This window comes from Myotis daubentonii, chromosome 9 (genome assembly GCF_963259705.1).
Source record: "Myotis daubentonii chromosome 9, mMyoDau2.1, whole genome shotgun sequence".
In the NCBI taxonomy this organism is placed as follows: domain Eukaryota; kingdom Metazoa; phylum Chordata; class Mammalia; order Chiroptera; family Vespertilionidae; genus Myotis; species Myotis daubentonii.
In genome coordinates, this window is record NC_081848.1 from 73,818,289 (window position 1) to 73,845,804 (window position 27,516).

The 27,516-nt window shown below is 39.5% G+C and overlaps 1 protein-coding gene across 4 annotated transcripts in view; it reads left to right on the forward strand.

Moving 5' to 3' along the window:
- LRRC4C (leucine rich repeat containing 4C) overlaps window positions 1–27,516 on the forward strand; it is a 994,437-nt gene that overhangs the window by 879,054 nt on the left and 87,867 nt on the right. For 2 of the 4 annotated variants that reach the window (XM_059709619.1, XM_059709621.1), the window contains one exon: window positions 17,006–17,086. The exons of the other annotated variants lie outside the window; for them this stretch is intronic. The gene's annotated coding sequence lies outside the window, so the exon portion shown is untranslated. The remainder of the gene's footprint in view (window positions 1–17,005; window positions 17,087–27,516) is intronic. 4 annotated transcript variants of the gene reach the window in all.

Sequence of the window (27,516 nt, forward strand, 5' to 3'; positions counted from 1 at the left end):
ATTTGCTGTTGCCCCTACATCAACTGAAATCACCATGAATTGAACAGATTTCTAGCTGATGGATTTTAATGGTTTATTTATGTATTCATATAATCCCTCCATCGAATGCTGACCACGTAATTGTATGCCTGAGCTGAATTTTATTGATTTTTTTCTTGCTCCAAACTGTGCTGTTGAGATTTTAATTTCTGACAATGCATTAGTGCCAAATGGCACCATTAGTGCTGTTAGGAGTTGAGTTTTGCTGAAATATTCAGGGACTATCCTCTAGTAAAGAGAACAACGCCATCCCCTTCATTGGTTGTGACTTCAGCTGAAGTGTGGTTTTTAATTTGAGACAATTTGGGGTTGCAAAGGAGATAATGGGATTTTTAGACTATGGAGGATTTAGAAAGCAGGGAGAAATTGAAGCCCTTTGTTAATATCTAAATCTGTGATGTTCACTTTGAAAAAATATTTCCCAACGTCCTGTATATTCTCGAAGCACATTTAAATTACTTCAACAGGTGCAATAATAAAATGACATTGCAAAGCATGAATATGACATACAGGAGGCAAAGTAAAAGGGCACAGCAATGAGATCAATTATCCCAAGAGGATAATGAAAGACAGACCTACAGAGTCCACTCAAGGAAGAAAGACATGGGAGCAGATATGTATAGCACAATTCAGGAAATGCTGATAGAGTTTTGCACAAAGTGCTATGGGAGAGTAGAAGGAGGAAACACTCACTGTGCTAGAGCTGGGTGGGGTTGAGGAAAAGAAGAGAAGACCTTATTTAAATCTATGTTGCCTTCAAAACAGCAGATTTCTCAGTTGTTCCCACAACAACAACAACAAACAAAACCCTTAGGCTGCCCTGGTAAATATGTGGCATGAGACCCTGACCTTCAGCTTTTTAATTCAATGTTGTAAAGCAGTATGGGACAATGGGGTCCTGTGTTTCCCTGAAGTAGCCTATTAGTCATGCCATATCTGTAGTAATGGATGGTCTGTGTATGTTTCAAATCTCTGCATTTCCAAAGGGGTGGGCAGACAGGAGCAGCTGGATGTCTGGAAGAGGTGAAAAGTATCCCCCCCCCGTCCCCCCGCTCTTCCTGGACCGGATGGGGAATGGGAACAGACTCCAAAGAAGCAAGCACAATTTATCCTGAAGATAAAATTCCTCTTCTCGGCAGTTTTCAGGGGAAACACTGAGAGGAGAGGAAGAATGATGGATATGGACCGCCATCCAGATCAGGTAACAGAATTGGCTCTTCAAAGGAAGCCTGGATGTACATGTGGGGCAAAAATAGGTCTACAGTTGTTTGTATAGAAAATAATACAATAATTAATCAATGATAATACACAAATAAACTATGTTAAGCATACTCACAACTGTAAACCTACTTTTGCCTAAGCCTGTATTCATCAGCACAGAAAAACAAACAAATAAACAAACATAAACACATTTTTATGGCCCAAAGGATGCAAGCTAACTGAGAATCCCGCTTAAAGAATGTGCAGGTAGTTCTTTGCATGCCCTTATTTTTCTCACTGCACTGTGTTTTATGGGGTGACTAAGGTGAGTCAGAAATACAAATGACAACAACTTTATATTTATCACCAAGTTAACTTCAAAACCAATTTTTTAAATCTCAGTTTTTAATTGAGGGTAACTTTAAATATTGGGGAATATGGGAAAAAACTCTTTAACTTCTAAGGGATTGCTTCTAGCGATCTTAAATTCTAGTTGGTGAAAAAGACTAAGACACACAGGAAATCAGATATATATTAATATAATATACATATTATAATTGGGTAATTTAAATAATTACCATTCTCCAATTGCATACTGACAAAATTGAGAAACTAATAGGAGTTGAAATAATTGTAGAGATTAGGCAGAGATTGTTTTTGTGGTGGATTTTTTATTTCCCAAACTCCCAGCTATGGATGAGGAAAGTTCACACAAGAATCTGAGCATTTAATTGTTTTGAAATCTAAACTCTAGGACCAGAAAGTTGATTGCAATCGCTGCAATTGTAGTTTGAATGAGTGATTCCTCGAGAGACTGTGAAGCATGATAAAGGAACCACAGTGCTCAATTCTGCTATTCTTAGGAGTTGAGCACATTGCTGCAATATGTTACATGGAGCAGTTTGCTTGGTCAATCTTGAATTATTGAAGGCTCATTTTAATACAGAATCATATGTCTGTTAATGTTCCACCCAGGGCCCTGTGCATCTTTTAACAAAGGTATCTCTTCTGCCTTTAAAAAGTAAGGACATTTATTTTCACCTAGAACAAGAAGTTCTAAGGAGAGTGCTTCTGTTCATCTCACTGGTTCAACAGTTGCAGCATTGAGGACAGACATCTTCCCATCACCTTGCTCTACTGCTCTTCACTGGTCACCTTTGTCTTTAGTCCAACTCCCCTTTGGTCATAGAAGATTATGACAATTGTTGGCATCAGACCTGGATATGGCATAGGCCAGGACAAAAGAGTTTGTTTATTCCTTGAGTCTTTTAAGAGTAAGGAAAACTTCCCCAGAAATTTCCACTAAGCCTCCCTTTATGTCATATTGGCTAGACCTCTATGTCCAATCCAATCACTAGCAAAGAAAATGAGACAACCATAATTGCCTCGGATGAGTCAGGACCCATTCTTTGGGGAGGCTGCTTGTAGACCTGCGTGGAGGAGGATAGATACCTGAATAAAGCTGGAGTTTACTTGGGAAATAAAAGGGATGGGAGAAGATCCATGTTTGTGGGCATCTATAATATCTATTATACTTGGCATGTAGTTGAATACTATTATGCTCTTAATTTTGTGAAAGAAATAAAGGGAAGGAAGGAACAAAGGAAGAAAAACACCTGCTTGATATGTGTTCTTTAGTCTTCACTACTCATCCAATAGAATTTTTCTGTATGTTTCTGCCAATCCCAGATATAGCATAGTAAACATATCATTAGGCCCTGGCCGGGTGGCTCAGCTGATTGGAACATCGTCCCCATACACCAAAAGGTTGTGGTTTAGAATCCTGTTCAGGGCACATACCAGATTGCTGGTTGATCTCTGGTCTGGGCACATATGGGAGACAACTGATCACATTGATGTTTCTTACTCTCTCTCTAAAAATCAATAAAAAACATATTCTTGGGTGAGGATTAAACAAAACAAATTTTATAAGAAAAACATATCATTAGATCAAGTATTAGCATCATAGTGTCAGAAACTTATTAGAATTGGGTGGCCAGGGCTGCTTTCCTGGCGAGGGGTCAACTCATTGCAATAATGTATTAAATAGCCTTTCAAAATAGAAGAGCCAAAAAACAGTGTCCTTTGGAACTAACCCTCTTAAACAGTATCCAAATCAATGAAAAGTGCCTGCACTAATGAAGTAAAACATCAGGGCTTTGGCAGGAGGTGATGGGCAGAAACACCCGATGGCTTGATACATCTGTCGCCTGAAGATATAAATGAATTCCTCCTGTAAAAGAGAATGAATAACTGTGGCTGAAGCTAAAGCCCTGGTCTGAAAAAATGACTTCCTGCCTTCTTCCAGAGTAACTGGGAGCACATTTCTCAACCTCATCTTTGTGCCTACTATATTCAGGTCCTGGCTGTAGAGATAAGATAGATTCTCCATCTGCAGTTGTGAATACTTCATTATTTAGTATTCAGTAAAATAAATTATGAGAAAGGGGTATTATATCCTTCTAAATGGTTTGTATGTATTCAGGGGCTGTGGTTTTATAGTTAATTGATGGGTTGATTTATACCTTTCTTTATTTGTTCATTCATTCATTCATATGTTTATGCCATTACTTAAGAGTATCTGATTTTTTCTAGACAAAATTTTGTGCTGGGCACATCAAGGTTTACAGAGGCCAAGGCCCTAGTTTTGAATCATGTGTAGGGCAGTGAAGGTCAATATGTATTGTTAATTTTTTCTCAAAGGGTTATATCTTCAAAGAAGTATGGAAATGAATGGCAAGTGGCTCAAACCTTCCTGTCCAGCCTTTTCATTCTGCTTACTCCCCAGTCCATGGCATATTCTGTGCTTCATTCAGACCTTCAGGGCCCATGTACTCTCTTGCCTAACATTCATCAAAGTCTGCTTCCAAATCCTCATTTTAACTAAAAGGTGAACGACTAACATCATTTTATTTTAATAGTTCTATCATCTTTTTAATAGGAGTTAGGATAAAATGAGGAACATTTGTTCCAGAAGTTTGGAGCTTTGTTCAGCAGTTTGGAATTTTGCCAGTTTGGGGTTTAGCAGCCTTGGTGCTTATATCTGGGAACACAACCAGAAATCTGGGAAGATAAAAGGAAGATAAGAAAAGATTGGGACCGGGAGTCAGGCTTGCTCACCAGACAGCTATTTTCACTATCAACCTTAAAGATAAGAGTCAGAGAAATTGATTCATTCTGCAGTTTGAAAATCTGCTTTCAGCATTAAGACAAGGAGTCAAAGGCATGATTTATTGCAATAAAAAGTTATTTAGCAGGAGCAAACTCTTTATAATGTAAAGGGTACCTCAAAATAATAATATAGAGATGGGGAAAGATTAAATGACTCATATTAGGTACCTCAGCTGGTTTATGTCTGAACCAGGATTTGAACCTAAGGCAATGGGTAGTTACTGGATATAGTGCATAAATCACTTTATTTTTATCACCTCCCTTACTGAAAACAAACCATGTTCACCCTATACTTTTGAAGAGAATTAAGAGTATGGCAATCAAAGTTATTTACATTGGTAGTCTCATTTAAACACCAGAATATTTTTTGAAACTGTAATTCTCATATTCTCATTTTATAGACAAGAGAACTGAGACTTAGAGAGATTAAGGAACAAGTCTTAGAAAGTATCATATCTGGGATGTAAAATAAGATTTACCTGATTTTATACCACTCTATGTACCATTCTGCTTCTTTGCTTGGTATTTAGCTCAAAACATCAAGTAAACAAGCATAAAAATAAATAAGAGGAAGTTGTTTTTGAGTGTTCTGGTATACCTCTGGTTTCTAATACTGACTTTATAAAGTCAAATATAGTCCAGAGACATAAAATATTTTTACAACTCCTATTGGATTTTCTAGTCCACAAGTAGCCTTAGATATTTGAACACAAAAGTATAGATTGGGACTCCAAGTAAACAGTAACTTTGTCAGTAAGCACTGAATGCTTCTGCAACCGCAATAATTTAGGAATTGCTACTATCTGTATAAATGCCAAGTGCCATTCTTTTTCCATTTGAGGATTAGGTGAAATTTTTCTGAGCCACACTTCTTTTCTCTCTAGTGTCGCAGCCATCTCTAATATTTCACTCAGACATCATTAATGTGTTGATGCAAATACTTCATTTAGGAGCTGAGAGGCACTTAAGGTATGGGAAGATGAGTCTGAAGTTTACTATTTATGAACAGGAAGTGCTAATATCTTATACAGTGACAGGTCTATATGAAAGAGCTTTGGTAAAATATGTTATTTATGAAAATACACATAAACATGCCATATATTTCAATATATGGGTTACATAAAGCTTTTGATTGCTTTACTTTTATTTCTGATATTTTCTCTACTTCAACAGTATAGGAGCTTTCCATTCTGTGTATGAAAGGTTATAGGGCCAAGTAGAATTGATTCTATGCCCACAGTTATCTTGGGACCATTTTATCTTTGCCATCCTGTGGGTTTCCAACCATCTTTGCTCTGCATAGAAATCATGTTGGGAAGCAAAATGTAGTAAATATTTTTAGAAAGGGCTTTTTATGTTGTGCCTTCTCTTGGAAACCTAAATCAATACTTGCCCTTTTCATACCCCTGTCAGTAAAATGGAGTCTTTCTGTGCTGACTTGGAACTCTAGAGTGTGTGGTAAGATCCATTTGTCTTGAGCAGTCTCTGTTCCATGGGGTGCTCTGTGTGTGTTTGTGTGTATAATTATGTAAGTGTGTGTGTGTGTGTGTGTGTGTGTGTACACGATTGCTTGAAGTTGTTGGCAGTAACACCACCACCACAAGAAAATAATTGTTCTCTGATTTTAACCAATGCTTTCTTTCGCCCGCATCATTTCATTTCAGTCTTCTGATTAATAGGCAGGACCTCTAGATGATAAGTCCATGATGCTGATCAGAAGCAGTGTCCAGATGCCTAACATGCCTCCTAACCTTGACCTCCCAAGGGGGCCTTCGACAATGCATGTGCAAAGGCCACGATAAGCATGTCCTCTCTGTTGTGTCACAAAAGGCCACAGGAGAACGGCAGAGCAGGACTGGCTTGTCAGAGCATCCGAAGGACCCCGACCTGTGTGAGTCAGGATGTAAACCCTTTCAAGTCAACGTAACTTATCGGTGCCCAGAAATTTCTTTCAACTGAAATCAGAGAAAAGGAGATCCATTTGGTGTAAACGGAGGAGGTGAAAGTGACTTTTCAAATTTCATTCTTATCTCTGGTATAAAGGCCCCTCAGCCTCTGAATGGAACTCTATTAATGCGTATTCCTTTGCATCTCAGTTACTCTTCCTTTCTTTCTGCATGCCTTTGTGCATGGGGCTGAGGACAGTCCAGGGAGGGATGGAGTGAGGAAGATTGCAGTATCTCTGGTAGAGGGTGAGTGTCTGAATGTGGCTCACATTTGGAAGAGGAGTGGATGCAAAAGAATCGTCTGTGTACTCTGAGGTGCTCGCTGTTTACTCTCAGAGAAGAATCTTGGAGTGAATTTTGCCTCACCCACTGAGGCGTTAAATGGCACCCCACACTTTCTTAGTTATCCCGGCATTTAATTACTTCTTCTTTATAGGAGCAGGAATAACTTCTATCTTATAGTATTATCATTATAAAGCATAACTCATGTAGCTAAAACCAAAAAGAGGCAGCCAATAAAATGCAGCCACTGAAGTTATGGTCTCCTGTAATTTATAGGAGATCATGCACATTGATTCTGAGTGACCTCCTTTCTGACAGCTGAGGAGGAACGGGGCTTGTCTTTGCATGTCTTCCTTGCAAAAACTACTCAGACGTATCCAACGCACGGTTACTGCTTGCAGGATCCCAGTGAGAAGAAGAGATTTTCGTGGATTTGAAACTAGCGAAACCTGAAAAGACACATCTATCTCACTTTTAAAACTAGAATTAAAACCTTAGCTCAGGAAATAAGTGAGGATGTGTAGTGCCAGTCCACACCTGAGGTGAGGAGAAGTCCCTCATCACATGTTGGCATTCTGATCACAGTGGTTCTGGGTTTCAGTTCAAATAAGTGGTGAACTGGTCTGCAGAAATCAGCAGAGTTAGAGGACTCTAAATTGTTCTGCACTAAATTGGGAAGAAATGGATATTTTATCAGGATGACAGGCGATATCATAGCATCCATGCTTCTGTATTTAATCAAGTCCCTCTTATTTTGAAATTTCAAAAAAAGCGTCGCTGTTTTCATGAATGAGTCTTTGAGGAGAATAAAAGCTAGAGATTCATTGCATATTTTGGTGCACAGAGAATTTCGGATGGGATATTTAGAAATAGCACATCACTTTTATCTAGTTTTCTGAATGCAATGTTCCAGGCGAGGCTGTTATGCATATGTGTATGTATGTGTATGTGTGTATACATATATGCAATATAGTTCATATGTATAACTATATGTAATTTGATTTCTTAAATTTAAGAAAGAGTATTTTTTCACTTGGACATCCAATGACTTTTGATATCACTTTCTTTGAATCCAGAGTATAATTTAGTAGTCACTTTGTTTCACTTATAAAGTGTGAATTCAGCGCATGTTATAATAAAGTATGTAGTTATTAGGAAATGAGACTATTTTAATTCTGACCAAAAGATTTTAATTAACTGCTGGGGGCCTAACACTCTTGGGTATGTAGGATTAGGAAAAAGCATTCTCTCTGCCCTGTGGTTCTCATGATCTGAAGCAGTGGCTGTTAATTGGTGCTATGTTGCCCTCCCCAAAGGAAGGGGACAATTGACAATTTTTAACCCCTAGAATGCCGGGGAGCGCGATCGTGCTCCTCCTGTCTTTCGCCAAAAGTACCGGGAGCGCTAACAAAGCTTCGAAATGGCGTCCAGTTCTAAGTCTGCTTTTATTAGTGATGATGATATTGCTGAATATGTCAATGTAATAAAGGTTTCCTTACGTTTTTGAATATGTAACTTCATTTACTTGCGATTCATAAATTTTTTCCTAAACTGCTGTAAAATCAGCAAAAACGCCTTGGCAATTTTAGCATAGTTCCTAGGACAGTGATGGCGAACCTATGACACACGAACTAATTTTTTTGGTTGATTTTTCTTTGTTAAATGGCATTTAAATATATAAAATAAATATCAAAAATATAAATCTTTCTTTTATTATGGTTGCAAATATAAAAAAATTTCTATATGTGACATGGCACCAGAGTTAAGTTAGGGTTTTTCAAAATGCTGACACGCCGAGCTCAAAAGGTTCGCCATCACTGGCCTAGAATATTGGTTGGCACTCAAAGGGTTTAAGACATAGTTGGTTGGCATCCAGGGAGTAGAGGCCCCGAGATGATGCTACCGCACAGGACAGGCCTAGTAAAAAATAATTATATAGCCTTCAAAAATCAGGAGTGCTGAGCTTGAAAACCTTTGTCTGTAGGGCTAGAAATATATAATGTATTGTGGTAAGTGCTATTTTAGGAACATGATTGAAATGCTGGGGCAACTCAAAAGATGGATAACCAGAAGTGGGGAAGTGTTGAAAAGCTGTCTGGAGGCCCCTGACATTGGGGCTTGGCCCAGAAAATTGAGCCTGGTTTAGGCAGGCAAGGATGGGCAGGCAGAGAACATTCTGGGTTGAGGTGCAAAGATGAGCAAAGCACAGAAAACTAATAATGTCATAAGGCTTTGATTGGACACAGTTACCACTAAGGCAGAGTTCAATCCTATCTAATAAAAGAGAAAAATAGTAATTGGCGTACGACGATACCCTTTTCATTGGCTAATCAGGGCTATATGCAAATTAACTGCCAACTAAGATTGGCAGTTAACTGCCAACAAGATGGCGGTTAATTTGCATATGTAGGCACAATGCAGGGAGGCGAAAGGGAAAGCAGGAAGAAGCCCCCTGCCACTGACAGTGATCGGAAACCCAGGGGGGAGCTAAGAGCTGGGGGGCAGGGCAAAGGCGGCCCCAGGGCCGCCTTTGCCCTGCCCCCCAGCCATGATCGGGGAATCAGGTGCCTTTGCCGCCCTGGCCAGTGATAGCAGGAAGTAGGGGCGGAGCCAGCGATGGGAGCTGGACACAGTCGAAGCTGGCAGTCCCGGGAGTTAGGGGTCCCTTGCCTGGGCCTAAAGCGGAGCCCAGGATCGCGGGGCCGCTGCAGCTGCGGGTCCCCGCTGCCCGGGCCGGACGCCTAGGCCAGAGGTGTTAGGCCTGGGCAGAGCGGAGCCTGCAACCACGGGGAGCTGGGGGTCCCCTGCCCAGGCCTGACACCTCTGCCAGAGGCCTCAGGCCTGGTCAAGGGGTTGATCCGGTGATTGGTGATCGGAGGGTGATGAGGGTCAACTCCTCTGGCCGAGGCATTAGGCCTGGGTGGGGGACGGAGCCGGGGATTGGGGGGATATGATGGTCCCCTTGCCCAGGCCTGAAGCCTGGGTCAGAGGCATCAGGCTTGGGCGGGGGGTGGAACAAGCGATCAGAGGGAGATGGGAGTCCCCTGCCCAGGCATGATTCCTGGGCCAGAGGCCTCAGGCCTGGGCGGGGGCCAGATCCAGTGATCAGGGGGAGATGGGGGTCCCCTGTCCAAGCCTGACACCTCTGGCGGAGGCGTCAGGCCTGGGCAAGGGGCCGATCAGGCGATCGGAGGGTGATGGGGGTCTATGCCTCTGGCCGAGGCATCAGGCCTGGGCTGGGGGCAGAACCAGTGATGGGGGGAAATGAGGGTCCCCTGCCCAGGCCTGACGCCTCTGTCAGAGGCGTCAGGCCTGGGCAAGGGGCCGATCCTGCGATTGGAGGGTGATGGGGGTCAACGCCTGAGGGCTCCCAGTATGTGAGAGGGGGCAGGCTGGGCTGAGGGACACTCCCCCCACCACACACACACCCAGTGCACGAATTTCGTGCACCGGGCCCCTAGTTCATGGTTATAAACAAATGGGGTTAATAACCCACTCCATATGGGAGCTTTTTTCTAATGTGTATTTTAAACTGTATATATAAAACCTCCTTAGAAAAGAGACAAAAATTCATGTTCTGCTTGCAGGATGAAGCTTTCCGGCTTCCGGCTTCAGTTTTCCCAGAGTGCAGCCAAAGTGTCCACAGATTGCTAATTCTTCCTCTCTTCCAGATCTTCCTAGAACTGGAATCCAGGGAAAGGACTTTACACAGTTTAGAACCATTTGGCAGATAACATAACCCCCATATCTGGACAACCAGGTTTTCAAAGGCTCTGTGACAGGAAAAAATCCTATCTAATAAAAGAGAAAAATGGTAATTGGCGTACGACGATAACCTTTTCATTGGCTAATCAGGGCTATATGCAAATTAACTGCCAACTATGATTGGCAGTTAACTGCCAACAAGATGGCGGCTAACTTGCATATATAGGCACAATGCAGGGAGGCGAAAGGGAAAGCAGGAAGAAGCCCCCTGCCACTGACAGTGATCGGAAACCCAGGGGGGAGCTAAGAGCTGGGGGGCAGGGCAAAGGCGGTCCTGGGGCCGCCTTTGCCCTGCCCCCCAGCCATGATCGGAGAATCTGGCACCTTTGCCGCCCTGGCCAGTGATAGCAGGAAGTAGAGGTGGAGCCAGCGATGGGAGCTGGGCACGGTTGAAGCTGGCAGTCCCGGGAGCTAGGGGTCCCTTGCCTGGGCCTAAAGCGGAGCCCACGATCACGGGGCCGCTGCAGCCGTGGGTCCCCGCTGCCCGGTTCGGACGCCTAGGCCAGAGGCGTTAGGCCTGGGCAGGGGCGGAGCCTGCAACCACGGGGAGCTGGGGGTCCCCTGCCCAGGCCTGACACCTCTGCCGGAGGCCTCAGGCCTGGTCAAGGGGTTGATCCGGTGATTGGTGATCGGAGGGTGATGAGGGTCAACTCCTCTGGCCGAGGCGTCAGGCTTGGGCAGGGGGTGGAGCAAGCGATCAGAGGGAGATGGGGGTCCCCTGCCCAGGCATGATTCCTGGGCCAGAGGCCTCAGGCCTGGGCGGGGGCCAGATCCAGTGATCAGGGGGAGATGGGGGTCCCCTGTCCAAGCCTGACACCTCTGGCGGAGGCGTCAGGCCTGGGCAAGGGTCCGATCAGGCGATCGGAGGGTGATGGGGGTCTACGCCTCTGTCAGAGGCGTCAGGCCTGGGCAAGGGGCCGATCCTGCGATTGGAGGGTGATGGTGGTCAATGCCTGAGGGCTCCCAGTATGTGAGAGGGGGCAGGCTGGGCTGAGGGACACTCCCCCCCACACACACACCCAGTGCACGAATTTCCTGCACCGGGCCCCTAGTAACATATAAGTAAATAAACAAACAAACAAAACAGAGAGTAAGTCAGTGTTTCCTTGGTACTGCTGGTGATTCTGTGCAGTGGCCCAGAGTATGGACTCTGTTAGTCCCAACTCAATAACTTATTCCTCATCTGACTTTTGATAAGTGAAGATTTGTTTAAAGACCAGTCCTGTGTTTGGGAGGCCCTATAAGTCAGATCCTAGCCTTCCCGTTTGGCAGGAAAGACATTTCCAAGGGTAGATTTATAATGGGGAAATGCTAAGTGCTGTGGGCAGATAATGAGGTCGCTTAAGAACCGTTCAATTAACAAAATGAAACAAATGTAATACACTCAGTGGTTGTACTGAAGATGTCTTTTGAAATGTTGATGCTGATGGCAAACATGGTGAATTTAAAAAGGTCCATGTTTAAATTAGGAGATAGGGAAAGAGAAAGAGAGATAGATATATAGAGAGAGAGGGAGAGAAAGTTATAGGATTGAGGGAGGGAAGGTTGAAAACAAGCAAGCTTAGTTTAAGTTAAAGAAAATTTTGGTGTCTTGAGTGATTATAAGACAACTGTAAACTCCACCTGGGAAAGCCATTTCACCTCCTACTGAGCAGTTGGTAATATTCCTCTTAGTCGTGTTTAAAAGTGCCCAGATTCCTAATAAGTAATGGTAGAAATAGTAAACAAATTGTTTTCTACTTTCTGTCAGTATAAATTCTAGAAGATTACATATCTATCTATCTATCTATCATCTATCTATCTATCTATCTATCTATCTATCTATCTATCTATCTATCTATCATCTATCTACTATAACATACATACCAATTATTTCTAGTGTTTATATTTTATTTAACATTTTATTGAATAGTGAATTTTATCATTAAAAATAACAATCTATAATCTGAAAAAGATGGAAATGGAAACATGATACTTCTTATAGCCTCTTATGTAAAAAGTGATTTGAGTGATCAAACTGGAATTATTCAAATAACAGAAAATATTTTTTCAGGCTTTTTTAGTTAGTATCTTCCTTTCTGGTTCAAATATTAGGAATCAAGGAAACCACATGTTTCTGTTTATATTTCTCCCCCTAATAGGGGATGAGATGACTTTCATCACAGTTAATTAGAAGAATGAATTTGTCATATATGTCACCTCCCAGAAGCACCTCAATGAAATGCCAACATTATTATTTTTCACATCCCTTAATCACCATGGTGATTAAGTACTAAGTCAAAAGTCTGTAGAGTTAACCCAATACAAAGTAATTGAAGTCTCAAAAAAGGTTGACCCATTTTTTTGTAGTCTTTTTCCTAACCATTGATTAAAAAGTTAGAAGTTTATTTGCTTAATCTATGTCATATGTATGGAAATTTTCATATAAATTTCTAGCTCAGTAAGCTACAACTGTCTAGTTCTTTGGAGATGTCACATGATGAATACAGATTTGATGATTGGTTAATAGACACAGCTTTTTTAAAAAATAAATGTTTTTATTGATTTCAGAAAGGAAGAGAGAAAGAGAAAGGGATAGAAACATCAATGATGAGAGAAGCACTGATGGGCTGCCTCCTGCCCATCTGTTGATCAAGCCCACAACCCGGGCCCTGAGAGGGAATCAAACCATGACCTCCTGGTTTATAGGTCGACACTTAACCGCTGAATCACACCAGCCGGGCCAGTTTTTTTTTTTTTGTTTGTTTTTTTAATATGGCTAGAAAATTATTAAATTAACACCTGCCAAATCATCTTGCTTTCTTATGGTATTAACTACATTCTACCAATTACTATAACTATTTATGTACTTGGTACATTCCTCACTAGCTTTTATTTTTATTTATTTATTTACTTATTTTATTTATTTATTTTTATTTTTTTTTCTCACTAGCTTTTAAAAAGTCTAGCCAGGTAGCTAAATTGGTTAGAATGTTCTCGTGATATGTCAACGTTGTGTGTCCAATCCCTGGTCAGAACACATGTAAGAATCAACCAATGAATGCTTAAATAAGTGGAACAAAAAATCTCTCTCTTTCTTCCTGTCTCTTTAAAAATCAATAAGTAAAATAAAAATAAAAAAAAGAGTGCTGTGGCAGAGAGCAGATCTTACATTAACCTCAGCACACTGTACCAAACACAGTGCCTGCACCTTGTAGATAACAAATGAATAGTTGTCAAATGGAAAATTAATAAATTAAAAAAAATAAGCACAGTATATGTTGGAAGCCTAGCACAGAATGGGCACATGGAGGTCTCTCGATAAACACAAGCTAAATAATAAATGAGTCATAAATCTAATTTTAACCATTAAGTAGCTGTGAGACATGGTCAAATAAGTTTCTATTTGGGGCACTTCTTTTTCTCATCAATAGTATAAGATATTTTCATTAAAGAATGTTTTTCTAACTGCTTTCAGATTCTAGAGATGTGTTTTAAGACCTTCATGAAGAATGAGGCACTTTCTCAGCCAATGATAGGAATTTAAGTGGCTTTGCTTATGTCATACCTACCATAGTCTTTCAAACAACAGCTCTACTGTTAAAATTGTTGGAAAAATATTGGTGTAAATTGCAGTGTAGAATTTTGCTTATCTCAAACCAGTTTGTACACATACCACTTAAAATTCATCTTGTTGATATTACATTAACATACAAGAACTGGACAAGGGGTCCTGCTATTCCAGATGCCACATTCAAATGAATTTGCCATTCACTTTTATAGGAATATTGGAGGCAACATTAATTAATTGCAAAGGCATATAATAGTTCCTTCACTAAAAGAAGAAATGTATGGTCCTCCGTTATCCGTGCAATGAGCTTTAAATAAAATATACCAGTTTTTTTCTCTTTTTTTCACTCCATATTCTTATTTTAGTTAAGAGAGCAGTGCTTTGAAAACATGTTATTGAATTCTTCTTCGATGTAGTCATTCATCGAAAAGGTGGTTGGTTTGATTTATTTCCCTCTCCCCAGACAATTAAGATTGGCAGGTTGGCAGATAAAATGTAGCTGCTTTGATTGATCTCTTAGAATGTAAAGATGTCTATCAAAGTTATTGAACCTGAGTCATTCATATGGCTTAGAAATAACCACAAAAATAATAATAGTAAATAACAGTCATAAAAATAATATTAAAGAGCTCTATTTAATGTTATTTGTTGTTACTAGTGCTAACTACTGGGCTAAATCATTTAAATATACAACCAAATGTATTCCTCCTGACAATGCTGTGTGACAGGTTCCATTATTACAGGAGAGGAAAATGAGCATCTTTCCCAAGGTTAATAGTTCATATGTGAGGAGTCAAGATTCAATGAACTTCTAATCTAATAGCATGAAGATAAAAGGACACAGATAGATTTCACACAGGTAGAATATAATGAGTGCTATGAGAGAAGGGCACACAAGTATGATTTTCTCTAAGATTGTCCATCTGTGTCTTGATTGGTTCATTGATTTTCATAGATATACACTCAGCATTCACATATTACTTCTGTCCAGCCTTGCAGGCTTGGCAGATCCTTAGAGGCTCTCAGTACTTTCATCTCTTTGCAGGATGTCTTTTTTTAAAAAATATATTTTTATTGATTTCAGAGAGGAAGGGAGAGGGATGGAAAGATAGAAACATCAATGATGAGAGAGAATCATTGATCGGCTGCCTCCTGCTTGCCCCCCACTAGGGATTGAGCCCACAACCCGGGCATGTGCCCTTGCCTGGAATCGAAGCTGGGATCCTTCAGTCCACAGGCTGACGCTCCATCCACTGAACCAAACCAGCCAGGGCCAGGATGTCTTTCTATGGCATCCCCGAGAGCTGGTCAGAGAGTCCTTTTGCTGAGTACCTTTAGCAATGAGCACACTCTCTGCAAACAGGGAGCATCTGCTTCCCAGTTTCTGTGTATGAATAGCAGTTGAGCAAAACTGGGTTTCCTTGTACCTTCCCATCTTGGATTTGCCTAATATAGCCAATGAAAATTTTATGATTGTCCCTTGTCAACAACTAAATCCTTCTTTGAGGCCACTGTTTGGCTCTCTTCCATCTCCCCATGCCTCCTTTGGGGTTAACATTGCAGTGTTTCTATAGGATTAAAACTGTGTAATCATGTAAAGTGTTTAGGAGTGTGCCCAACATGTAATAAGCACTTTATATAGATGATCCTAATCATGATAATAATAACAAAATTGCTATTTATTGGAATAGACATCATTTATTCAATTTTTCAATTTTTCTCTTCTGGTTGATCTATATATATATATATATATATATATATATATATATATATATATATATAATTTAGATGTAGATACTAGCTTTTCTCTTCTTTTTTAAAAAATATATTTTTCTTGATTTCAGAGAGGAAGGGAGAGGGAGAGAGGCAGAAACATCAATGATGAGAGAGGGTCATGGATCAGCTGCCTCCTGCACTCCTCACAGTGGGGATTGAGTCCGCAACCCAGGCATGTGTCCTGAGTGGGAATTGAACCATGACCTCCTGCTTCATAGTTTGATGCTCAACCACTGAGCCATGCTGGCCAGGCGATACTAGCTTTTCTTCAATATGTTACAGCTAATAGAACACAATACTTCAGGTTCACTTGTGCATATTTTTTAAATGAGCCCAATTAATTAAATTCTGGCTTAATGGTTAACTTAATAGGGACATTGGCAATGTCCACTTCTACATCCATGAATCTGGGTTCTGCCTTGCTGAGTCATATATTTAAATATCCTTTAAATACCCTAAACCATTGCTTGACTTTCAGGCTTCTCACTAGAAAATAGTAACAACAAAAAGATGAAAAAGGGAGGGATGGAAACATTTAAAATAAATAAAAGCCAGAAAGACACTTTCCCATAAAAGTTAGGAATGGGAAGTAAGTAAACAGGTTAAAGCATGGCCCATGATCAAGGCAGGTCCTCCATTCAATCTGCCTTTTTTCCTAAACACACCAACTCTTTGTTTGTTAAGCTAATAAACTTGTAATAAAATACAAAGATTTCCCTACAGACAAGGGCAGACAGCTAATTAAAAGATGCTAAAATAGGCAGCTCCCTGGAGCCTGGAGTGGTTTTTAAGGTTGATTTTGAATGACTTGTCCGGGCAGGGAGTCTTCCAGAAGGAAATACATCTTTGTTTGGGTTTAGGTCATGGGATGGACTCCCAGGGCTCCAGTGAACCTTGAGGAGAGATGCCTGAGGCGGAGCCCAACAAAGGAAGTCAGATACTCCGATAGGGGGAGGGGATGATTGAGCATCACTCTGGAGCAATACTCAGTCGCAGCCCTTCTCAGGCAAAGAGCATGCCCACGGCTGTTGTCTCCTGCTTTGCTGGTCTGTGGTGGGCACCAGCGACCTCTGCAATGCTGAAGTCTCAAGTTTAGATCCAGTCTCAGCAGCTGGAACACCAGTAGTGCCAAGTGCCCTTTAAATATCTTTTCATCTTCTTGTATGTTGCTTTGGAAGGAGAATGTTCTAGATGTGGCCCCTAGTTTTGCTGAATAATGGCATTGTCAGGCTGTATGGATTCTTTCATCATCTAGTCCAATCACCTCATTTTGCAGATCAAGAAACTGAGGCTGAGAGAAAGGGGACTCACCCAGAGTCACTCAGCTTGTCAGTGACAGACAACAGTGGAACCTGTGGTAAGTTGTATGACCTCTTTGGCCCTCTCTTTCCAAGTCTATAATGGGCAATTCTACTTATGTGATGTTTAATTTTATTCCTAACATTTAGTGAGATTTCCATTTTGTAATCATCAAGAGCCTTTTAGAAAAATGATGCATTTACTACATATACCTCAATAACAGTGTTCAAGCATTTTGAAGATGACTAATGTTCTAGTTAAAAATGTATTGTGTACAGATATCTCTGTATATGGCATGGATTTAGATAAAATATTTGGAAAATACACCTGGTTTTGAATATGGTTGGTAACTTACTGTATTACATCCTAACAGTACAAACAACTTTTTAACAAAACTATAGTAAATGTTTCTTTATTGTTTATTGCCTTATGTTGTTCTCCTCATTGCTGAAAAGTTCAGGTGTCATGAATGAGTAAGGATGCTGGAGACACACTGTAGTGCAGGGTAGATATGCCCAAGTTGATGGTAGTTAGTTGAAAATTCCATTGCTTATAGTAAAGATTGGCTTTCTTTCTGCTCATTTATTCAACAGGCACATTTTAGACAAACTGACAGCAAATTCATTACGTAATGGCAGCTATAAAAGCTTTCATCAAGCATGTGCATGTTTGGTGTCTCTGTATGGGGTAAGCTGGGTTATAGAGTGTCAAGGGCAAAGGAGTCAAGGATAAGGAAGACTTGGGGTTTTAAGTCATTGTCTCCATGGAGTTTTAGGGGCATATACGAGGATCAAGGAACTTAATGACCTTTCTTTTTTCCTTTATTTTTTCCCTTCCTTCCTTCCTTCCTTCCTTCCTTCCTTCCTTCCTTCCTTCCTTTACTTATTTATTTACTTATTTATTTTTTATCTGTTTTCCTTAAGCTCATCAGATGTAAATCTTTCTAGTCTTGTAAAGCTCTGTCTTACAGGTACATTGATATTCATTATCACTGCTAAATAATGTGATTTTTTGAAATTCAATTTATAATGCAGAGCACTCTGAGGTTGGAGAGTTCATTGGCTACAGGACGAGAAGCCTTTTCATTGTTTGTAAGGGAAAGCATCTTTGTACCACTGGGATACAGATTCTCAGACACTGATTACCTAGATGACATATGACAAGTTATTTGTGATGATGTTTATAAGGATGCCAGAGGGGTCAAATGAGATAATGCACATGAAAGAAATGTGTACAATCTAAAATATAACCAGAGTCTATTTTAAAATATATTTTATTGATTTCAGAGAGGAAGGGAGAGAGAGAGAGAGAGAAAGAGATAGAAACATCAAAGATGATAGAGAACCATTGATTGACTGCTTTCTGCATGCCTCCTACTGGGGATCAAGCCCACAACCTGGGCATGTGCCCTGACCAGGAATCTAACAGTGGCCTACTGGTTCATGGGTCGATGCTCATCACTAAGCCATGCTGGCTGGGCTCTCTGCCTCCTTTAAAAGAGACACACTTATATTCTGTTACAGTCCATGTGTCAGGAATCATGTGGCCCCACCTAACAGTGAAGGCAGTGGTGGGAGGGTGCTAAGGCGTTATAGTCTTCTCTAGGCCCAGGAAAGAAAAGTTAGCAAATACTGGTGAGTGTTGTTTCTGCATCACAAGTTCCAGGGGGAGCAAAGATTCATTTTTTAATGTTATCTCTTTCTATGGGAGCTGTGCAGTCATATGAGAAAAACAATAATTGCAGACGAGTATGTAAGGCTATATTACAATTTGGCAGGGCCTATAGTTCCTTAAGCCAGCAACTGCTGTTCTGTTTAGAGAATTCCTTTTTCATCTGCAAGAGCTGACTTGAGATTTAAAGATTCCTTGTATTTTCTTAAGTTCATGCTGTCTACTTAGTTTTCTTAAATATAGGCCAAGATATTTTAAAAACAAAGCCTGGGTCTTTGAATGGTTGGAGTTTTTTGTTTGTTTACTTTTGAACCAGTGTCCTTCTGATAGTTGTTTCATAGAATGAAGAAAATTTTCCTTTTCCACTGTAAGCCGTGATGGGCAGAATGTAGCCAGCATCTTTGTTGGGCACTTGCTGTATAACTGTCTCAGCATTTATGCCTGTCATGGTCATCTATGGAAATATGGAGACAGTTTTCTGGCATCCCATACAAACAGCAAAGGACATGCAATTGGAGAAACCTATACCTTGTGGAAAAATAAGAGTGAAAACTAAGTTTAACTAACTAACTAACTAACTAACTAACTAACTAACTAACTAACTAACTAACTAACGAAGACCATGTAAGTAAGTTTAGGCTTCAAATCATGAACAGGTTCATGAAATTGGGTTGAAGATGACATGTTGCTATAGAGTCTAGCTATTGTGTGTGGATGTGTGTGTGTGTGTTTAGTACAATGCTTTTTGTTAAAACTGTTTTACTTTAAAAAAATTGTGAAGAGATAAAAAATATGGTATCATGTTGATTTATAAACAAAGGGAGGATAAAAATTGGTACTGTCTTTTGATTTTTTTCTTAGAGTGAAAACAATTTTTAGTCTTTATGTCTTTTTTATAACTGTAATGTGACTTATCTAGAGACTTATCTGGACTTTCACTAGAAAATGTTTCCTCTCCACAATTGCCCCCTATGACTTGATTTTCATATTCCATGGGCTTTAAGTTATATCCAGGTAATGGCTTTACTTCAGCACTTAGAAGTATGGTATAGCCTCTAAGTAAACATTTTCAGTGAATCTAGAGAGGTAGTAGATGGCTGATGAGATTTTGAAGATAAGCTAGACAGGAAAACTATTAAAATTACACAAATAATAGCAATAATAATGCAATCATAAATAATAAGTAGGCATTCTTTATGATCCAAGTATTGGGCTAAATGTTTTGCAAAGATCTTTTCATTTCATCTGCATATTTATGAGAGGCAGGCACTGTCATGAGGCCTACTTTAACAACCAGTCTAGAGAGATGTTAAATAAATTTCCCAGTATCACATGACCAGAAGGTATCTGTCTGACATGTTTAAAATTGTACATCTATAAAGTATGTGGATGGTTTCTAAATGTGTGGATAATCCACAAATCCACAATATAACCAAAGGAAACTTCAGCCTAAACTGTGTTGTTGTATATCCTGGAAAATACGTGGTCTGGGGTTAATATTAAATATATGCTAAAATGAAAAATTTAGCTATGTCTGTAAAATATGAGGTTTTAATTGGAATAGTATAATAGCTACAGAGGAAAAGGCTGCTTGGAGGAGAGGAAAAAATAAGGAAAACATTTATTCTTTGAAGAGGTAGAGAAAGAGGTTAAATTTGCTTTGCATATTTCTGAAGTAAATGGATCATTTTTTTCTGCTCCCAAGTGATAATTTTCTTCTCTTCTGAAAAAATTGAAATTTCTGATGTGTCTCAATATTTCATGGGTGTTTTTTGTGTTTTTTTAGGCGGGGGGCGGGGGACGGGGAGGGCCTGATCTGGCATGATAGCCTAGCACTGTTAGCAAAAATGTGTCATTCCTCTCTACATATTTTTGTCCTCAGCTAAAATTAGCTTTGCTGAGCAAATAGATATGTGCAGCCACCCTAAACAGAATATTTCCCAGAATGCTAAAGGAAACATTGACAATGGGACTTACTTCTTCTTTCATTAATATGTTTTCTTTTTTATTGAATTTATTGGGGTGACATTGTTTAATAAAATTAAATAGGTTTTAGGGTTACAATTCAATCATCTGTATATTGTATTGTGTGTTCACTACCCCAAGTCAAGTCTCCTTCCACCACCATTTATCCCCTGTTTACCATCTCCTACATCCCCTTAGCTCCCTTTCCCTCTGGTAATCACCATACCATGGTACATTTACACAGTGGAATACTACTCTGCCATACAAAGGAAGGAAATATTACCCTTTGCAACAGCATGGATGGACTTGGACAGTATTATATTAAGTGAAATAAGCCAGTCAGAGAAAGACAAATAGCATATGATCTCACTTATATGTGGAATCTAACTAACAGGCAACTAATTGATGTGTGTCATCTATGTTTCTCTCTGTGTGTGTTTCTCCCCCTCCCTTCCTCTCTCTCTAAAAATCAATGGAAAAATAATCTCAGGTGAAGATTAACACAAACACTTTTTAATTAAAAATTAATAAATAAACCTACCATTCAAGTTGCTCTCTGGATTATATGGGGTAACATATGACTCATTATGCTCTTCACCTTGCAGACAGCTGGTCTGTCCTGAGGGGTAATTTTTTTCTTATTGTAGCATAGCTTTAAACAATCCTATAAAATTAAAATCCATGTTCTGTTTCAGGTTTCTTATTTCTCAAATAACCATGCTTAGAAACCTATGTTATTCTGCAGTCCTTTTTTTTTTTCTTTTTCAATGTTCTTTTACTCCTTTATTCTCTTTTTAACACCCATTGTTGGTATAATTACATAACTCTTTGCTCTCAATAAGAAATAATTGACTGAAAAATCCTGGTGTTGGTACTGCATCCCAGTGAGAAGTTGCAAACCTTCCATCACCATCAGATTTGATACCTCTCTCCTCTATCTACCTATTTTTTCCAGGTTACTAACAAACCTGTGCTATGCTTCAGCTCTATGACTTTTTGAAACAGATATGTACATGTGGTGAGGGATAGCATCAGTGGTAAACTCATTGACCTAATTCTAACTTTGCCTAGAAGTTGTGTCTGGGGAAAGAGAAAAGAAATGTAAACAGATCCCAAACCATCATCATCATTGTCTTCTTCAAAGGAACATCACCTGCTTCCATAGAATGAGAGGGATCAATATGGGATGAGTTTTACAGGGTTTAATGATCCAGTGGGAGGAGGTGGATGAGGAAAGATCATCGATTTACCAGTGAATTAAATTATTCTCAATTTTAAAACCAACTTCATCTGCCAGAGAATCGCACCATTAAAATCACATACCTCTCTATTCCAGTTCCTCCCCACTCCCTCACCGCAGTTCATTTGCACAGGGTGTCCCCAGGATGCTCTTCCTGTGAGTTGCTGGGTTCTTGGTGCACTGTGTTCCAAAGTTAATATCATGTCATGGTACCATATGGGCGACGGCAGAAAATAACAGCCTTTCAGGGCTCACCTTTCAGAAGTGGGGGGCGGTTGGACTTAATTAATGAATGATGTAAGATCCTCCATAATCCTGAGATAAAAGACTATGAAATCAGAGAACTGCTATTTCTCTACTTCTAAATAAATACCTTCCAAGTTAATAGGGATTTGAATAGCTGTTAAGTGCAAAATGTACAGCACATGCAGGCGTGTGTGTGTGTGTGTGTGTGTGTGTGTGTGTGTGTGTGTGTGTGTGTGTGTGTGTGTGATGAACTACATTCAATCCTGGAAGGAACTTTTGACTGGCCCCTCATGTTACCTGAGGTCAGATATTATTTCCCCCAAAATTGTAGAGCTTATTAGAGTCAGACTCCAAAGTATAACCCAGACTGTTTAGACCCGGTATTCTTTGCAACATACAAGACTGCTTCACTATAGATGTTCTATATAGAATCATTGGAATGTGACCAAGAACTAAGGAAAAATGGTTTGTGATTGAACTTAAACCTTTTCAAGTATAAGCAGGATTATTACTGTTCCATGAAATATCGTAAATGACTTTTCATCCCATTGGGCCTAGAAAAAGATAGAGTCTTAGAGCCACCGCTATGCTAGGGAAATATTACTGGCAACAATCCATATCATTTACCAAGGCAACAACCACCTCCACCACCGACTGGAGTTGAATGCATTATTGTGTTTGTGTTGAGGCATTGTGGAAAATTGCTCATAGGAAGTACATGGAGGTTTTCTGTATAGCTGGCCAAAAGAAAGTTCCAAAAAATGATTCATTGGCATAATTTCATCCAGCCTAAAATTGCTGCTGTAGAATAGGATAGTAGTCTGAGTCACAATAGAATGAATTCTGGATTTTGAATCAGGTGACTTGAGATTAAACACCCAAGCCAAATTCCCCTTTCGAACGGTATGATTTGTGGCAAGCCACCGAGCTTCTCTGAGCCTCAAGGTAATGTTTTTCAAAAACTGAACTGATAATTTCTAGGTCATGTAGTTTGGGGGAGAATTATATAAGATAATTCAGGTAGAATTATTTGCTTTGAATAGTGATAATGACATGTGTATAGTAAGAAATCAGCTATAGATATAGTATTTTGAAGCTAAATATAAAGAAAGATGTCAGCAATAATCAGGATGCATGTTCAGGGTTTGTTATGTAGAAGGCAATCCTCCAGAGACCAGAGACAGAGAAGGAAGTGTTTATATAATGAATGAGAACATCTCTAGGCCCTGGCCTGGTAGCTCAATTGGTTAGAGCTTCATTCCAATGCCAAGGCTGTGGGTTTGATTCCGGGTCAGGGCATATACAAGAATCAACCAATGAATGAATGAATAGTGAAACAACAAATCTCTCTCTCTCTCTCTCTCTCTCTCTCTCTCTCTCTCTCTCTCTCTCTCTCTCTCAATTAAAAACATTAAAAAGGTACATCTCTTAAAAAAATCTATATCCTCCACTAATTATGTAGCTAAAATTTGATACCACACTTCAAGACAATATGATTACCACACATATGGGTGGCCAGTCATTCTTGAAAAAAAAGAAGAAGAAATAAACATAGAACTATAGAATCTACTTGGAAGCTTCATTTTTGTAGGAAAATTCACTTCCTTGTAGCTTACCATATTATGTTTTCATTTATTTAATTTCATGTTGGCACCAGAGTTGGCTTAATCTCTTAATTCAAAGTCTTCAAGAAGCCATACTCATCAATATTTTCCACTTTATTTCCCAAATGGAATTCAGGCTAGTTCATGGCAAAGGTTTTACTTTTTTATTTTTAAATTTTAATTAATGACAGTATTACATATGTTCCCTCCCCCCCCCATTGACCTCTTCTAGCCCGCCTCCACCTCCCACCCCAGACCTTCACAACCCTATTGTCTGTGCCCATGGGTTATGCACATATGCATACAAGGTCTTTGGTTGATCTATTCACACCCACCCATTCCCACCTTCCTTCCGAAATTTGACAGCCTGTCCCATGCTTCTGTGTCTCTGGATCTGTTTTGTTCAACAGTTTAGTTTGTTCATTAGATTCCACACATGAGTGAGATCATGAGATACTTATCTTTCTCTGACAGCCTTATTCTGCTGAGCATAGTAGTCTCTCAGTCCATCCGGTGCTGTTGTAAATGCTGAGTTCTTACTTTTTACAGGTGCATACTATTCCATTGTGTAGATGTACCACGGCTTTTTTCATCCACTCATTTTCTGATGGGCACTTAGGCTATTTCCAAATCTTAGCTATTGAAAATTGTGCTGCTATGAACACAGGGGTGCATATATTCTTTTTGATTGGTGTTTCTGATTTCTTAGGATATAGGTTTTTGCTATTCAAATAATTTATGTCTGTTTCTCTAAGAATAATGTTCCAGGTATCTTCAACTGCATTACTCATGGTTTTATATAGGAAATTATAGAAATTCATTCCCACAATAGCTTTTATTGGTCTCTTTATACTTATAATTACTTCAAGTCCTAGGCAATAATAATGGCCTATCCACAGATTCTTATGGGTTATTGTGATAACTTCATTTTGTTTTAATAGGATGGATGGGCCTCCAGCTATCTGGCATTGTCCGGGTGGGTTTCCACCCTATAGCACTTGATGGGATATAAACAAAATAAGCTTTGGGGGATGTTTTAACTTTATGTTGCTATGGAAGTAAAATAAGTAAAAGTAAGTGAATGGAGTTCATGAAACTTCTTGCATATTGATGATTTCCAATCAGAATAGCTTAATTCATTCAATGCCTATTCAGTATTACATTGGTTCTAGATGATAGAGAGAGATAATGGGTTAAAGCATGCCCTCTATATGAAGTTGCTCCAAGTTGTAGGGGGCGCAGGACCTGGGGAGGTAATTATATTATAGTTTAGATACAATGCAGATATCATGACAGACTAAATGTTCTGCAGATTCTCCTAACTGAATGTGGGGGTGGAATCATTTCTGGGAATATTTCCCCAAAAGATAATGCTTAAACTAAGACTTAAGAAGTGGGAATTAGCCAGGAGAGGAATATTGGAGAGTATGAGTTGTTAGCTTTTGTGCCATGGCATTTTTATCTGTCACTCCAATACTGATGAACCATAAAACATGCCTTCAAGTGGCCCTTTAGGTAACAACTGAGAAAATATAACAAAGAGCAAAGCAGACTGTATCATTAGAATTAGGGGAAGTGTAGGAAAGTGCCACATTATGGGCTACTTGTCAATGGGGAATTTGTCTTGGGGACAAAATGCCAGTAATTTATTGACTACTTACTTTATGCAGGCTAAGGATTTTACATATTTTATCTGATTTTATCCCAACAACAAATCTTAAGAAAAAATTATGATTATTATTTAAATTATAGAGATTAATCAATGAATGAAGGCTTATAGGAAAGAGTAGGTTCGTTTCTTACATACATATAGATAGTGGATAAAAGAGCTGGGATAAGAATCTGGTTTAACTGGGTCTAAAAATCATGATCTTTGGGCTATGTTGCCTTGTCTTTATAAATTGAATTTGTCATATTGCATTTACTATGGGCACCACAAGTGTTGAAAAGTTTAAATTGGAGAAAGATGAAAAAGCCAGGCAAGTAATGAAAAAATTGGATTTGGTGGCATATACAAATAGATTAAAGGTTATTAAATAAAGCCCAAGATATAAGGAGGCAATTTATCCACACATATAAATGCTAAATGGAGCTGGAATTATATATAACCCAGATCAACATTATATAATAAGGATTTTAATGAATGTGGAGGCTACTGAGTATTTGACAGCCTCTATAGAATAAAAAGCTATTGGATTTTTGAAAGTTATCTCATGGGAAATACTGGAAGCTAAAACACTTGAGGAATGTAAAGCTAAATTGGGTAAAACATACCTCGAGTCTCCAATATGATCTCTTTGTGTAAAACGTATGCACAAACACACAAGCATTCAAAGCTACTTTTAATTTTTACAAACCATGTATCAGTTTATTTAAATAATGGTTTTAATCTTAGAAGAGAAAACTTTTATAAAATTAAATTGTAGGTAGAGGCTAAAGCGTCGTAGGATAAGTCATAGAAACTGAAGTCTCCTTACAGTGGGATGGAAAATATGCAGTCATTTAAAAATAATTAATTTTGCAAAGGGATACTTTAACGGAAGGTCTTGGAAAGGGGGCAAGGAATTAATTTCCCAAAAGGCACTGCAGATAAAATTGTGGTTGGCACATTTCATTCTGCAGATACACCTCTTCCTGGCATCTTGTCTGGACTCTTAGGTGACATTAGGAAATAGCGGTGCTCTAATGATTGTCCAATCATGCAAATGAGAAAGGCACCTTGCAGACATTTTGCTCTGGATAGACACTCTGAGCTTAGCCTTGGTTTGGTTGCTTCTTAGGGAGTTCTAAAAAGAAGTAGTGGAGTCATTACCCAGACCTCTACTGAGTGGGAGTTTGGGATTCTTTATCCTCCCTAAGCCTCCCTACTCAGCCATGGCAGAGATTGTGAAATTGAAAGGAGCCATCCTACTGACCTGGTAGTCTCTGTTTGTTCTGAATCTTTGCGTCACACTGACACTTGTGTTCTCGTGTTCTATGCTTACTTAAGTGTAGACATCCTTTCTCATATATTTAAGATTTCTTTATGCATTTCATCTCTTGCATTCCAACTAGTCCAGGCCTGAATTGCTTCTCTGGCGACAAGATAAGGTGTGATGCTGTTTTTGCTATTTTAATCGGTACCCACTGGACTCAACGAAGTCTATCATGATTTCCCCATTCCAATCGTAATAACAAATGGACTCATTATCCTGCCACACCGAGTATTTTATACTATGGAAACAGCCTGTATTTCCAGCCTTTTCCTATGATTTCTTTGCTCTAGTTCTTCACCTTCTCCTAGGTGAAGAACAGGGGCTATTGATGCATTCAGGCTGGTGACAACTCAGGTCATACTTGGCCACTTTCCAGCTTTTGCCCAAAGGGCTCCCTCTGCCTTTACCACCATTTCTCACATGCTGTGTACTCCTTCTGCTCCATTGACATTATCTACCTATTGAAACTCTACAAGAATCTCCTGAAAATCAGACCTTGAGCTTCCCTGCTAAGCCAAGATCTATATTTTTCAGGAAATTCCCTTCTTTCCTTTGAGCCTTCACGGCACTAGTCTGGCATCCTCCCTGAGGACCCATCCCAACCCATAATGAGCACTCATTGTGTTACCTGAACTTTCTATTACAGGCATTTTAACATGGGAGGTGATGGATAAATATTACTGAATATTCAGGAAATGTTTCTTTGAAATGCATTGCTTGTTGTCAAGTGAAAACTGAATTCAGAAGCAATCTAAATGCCTAGAGGTACAGGGAATGAATAAATGCG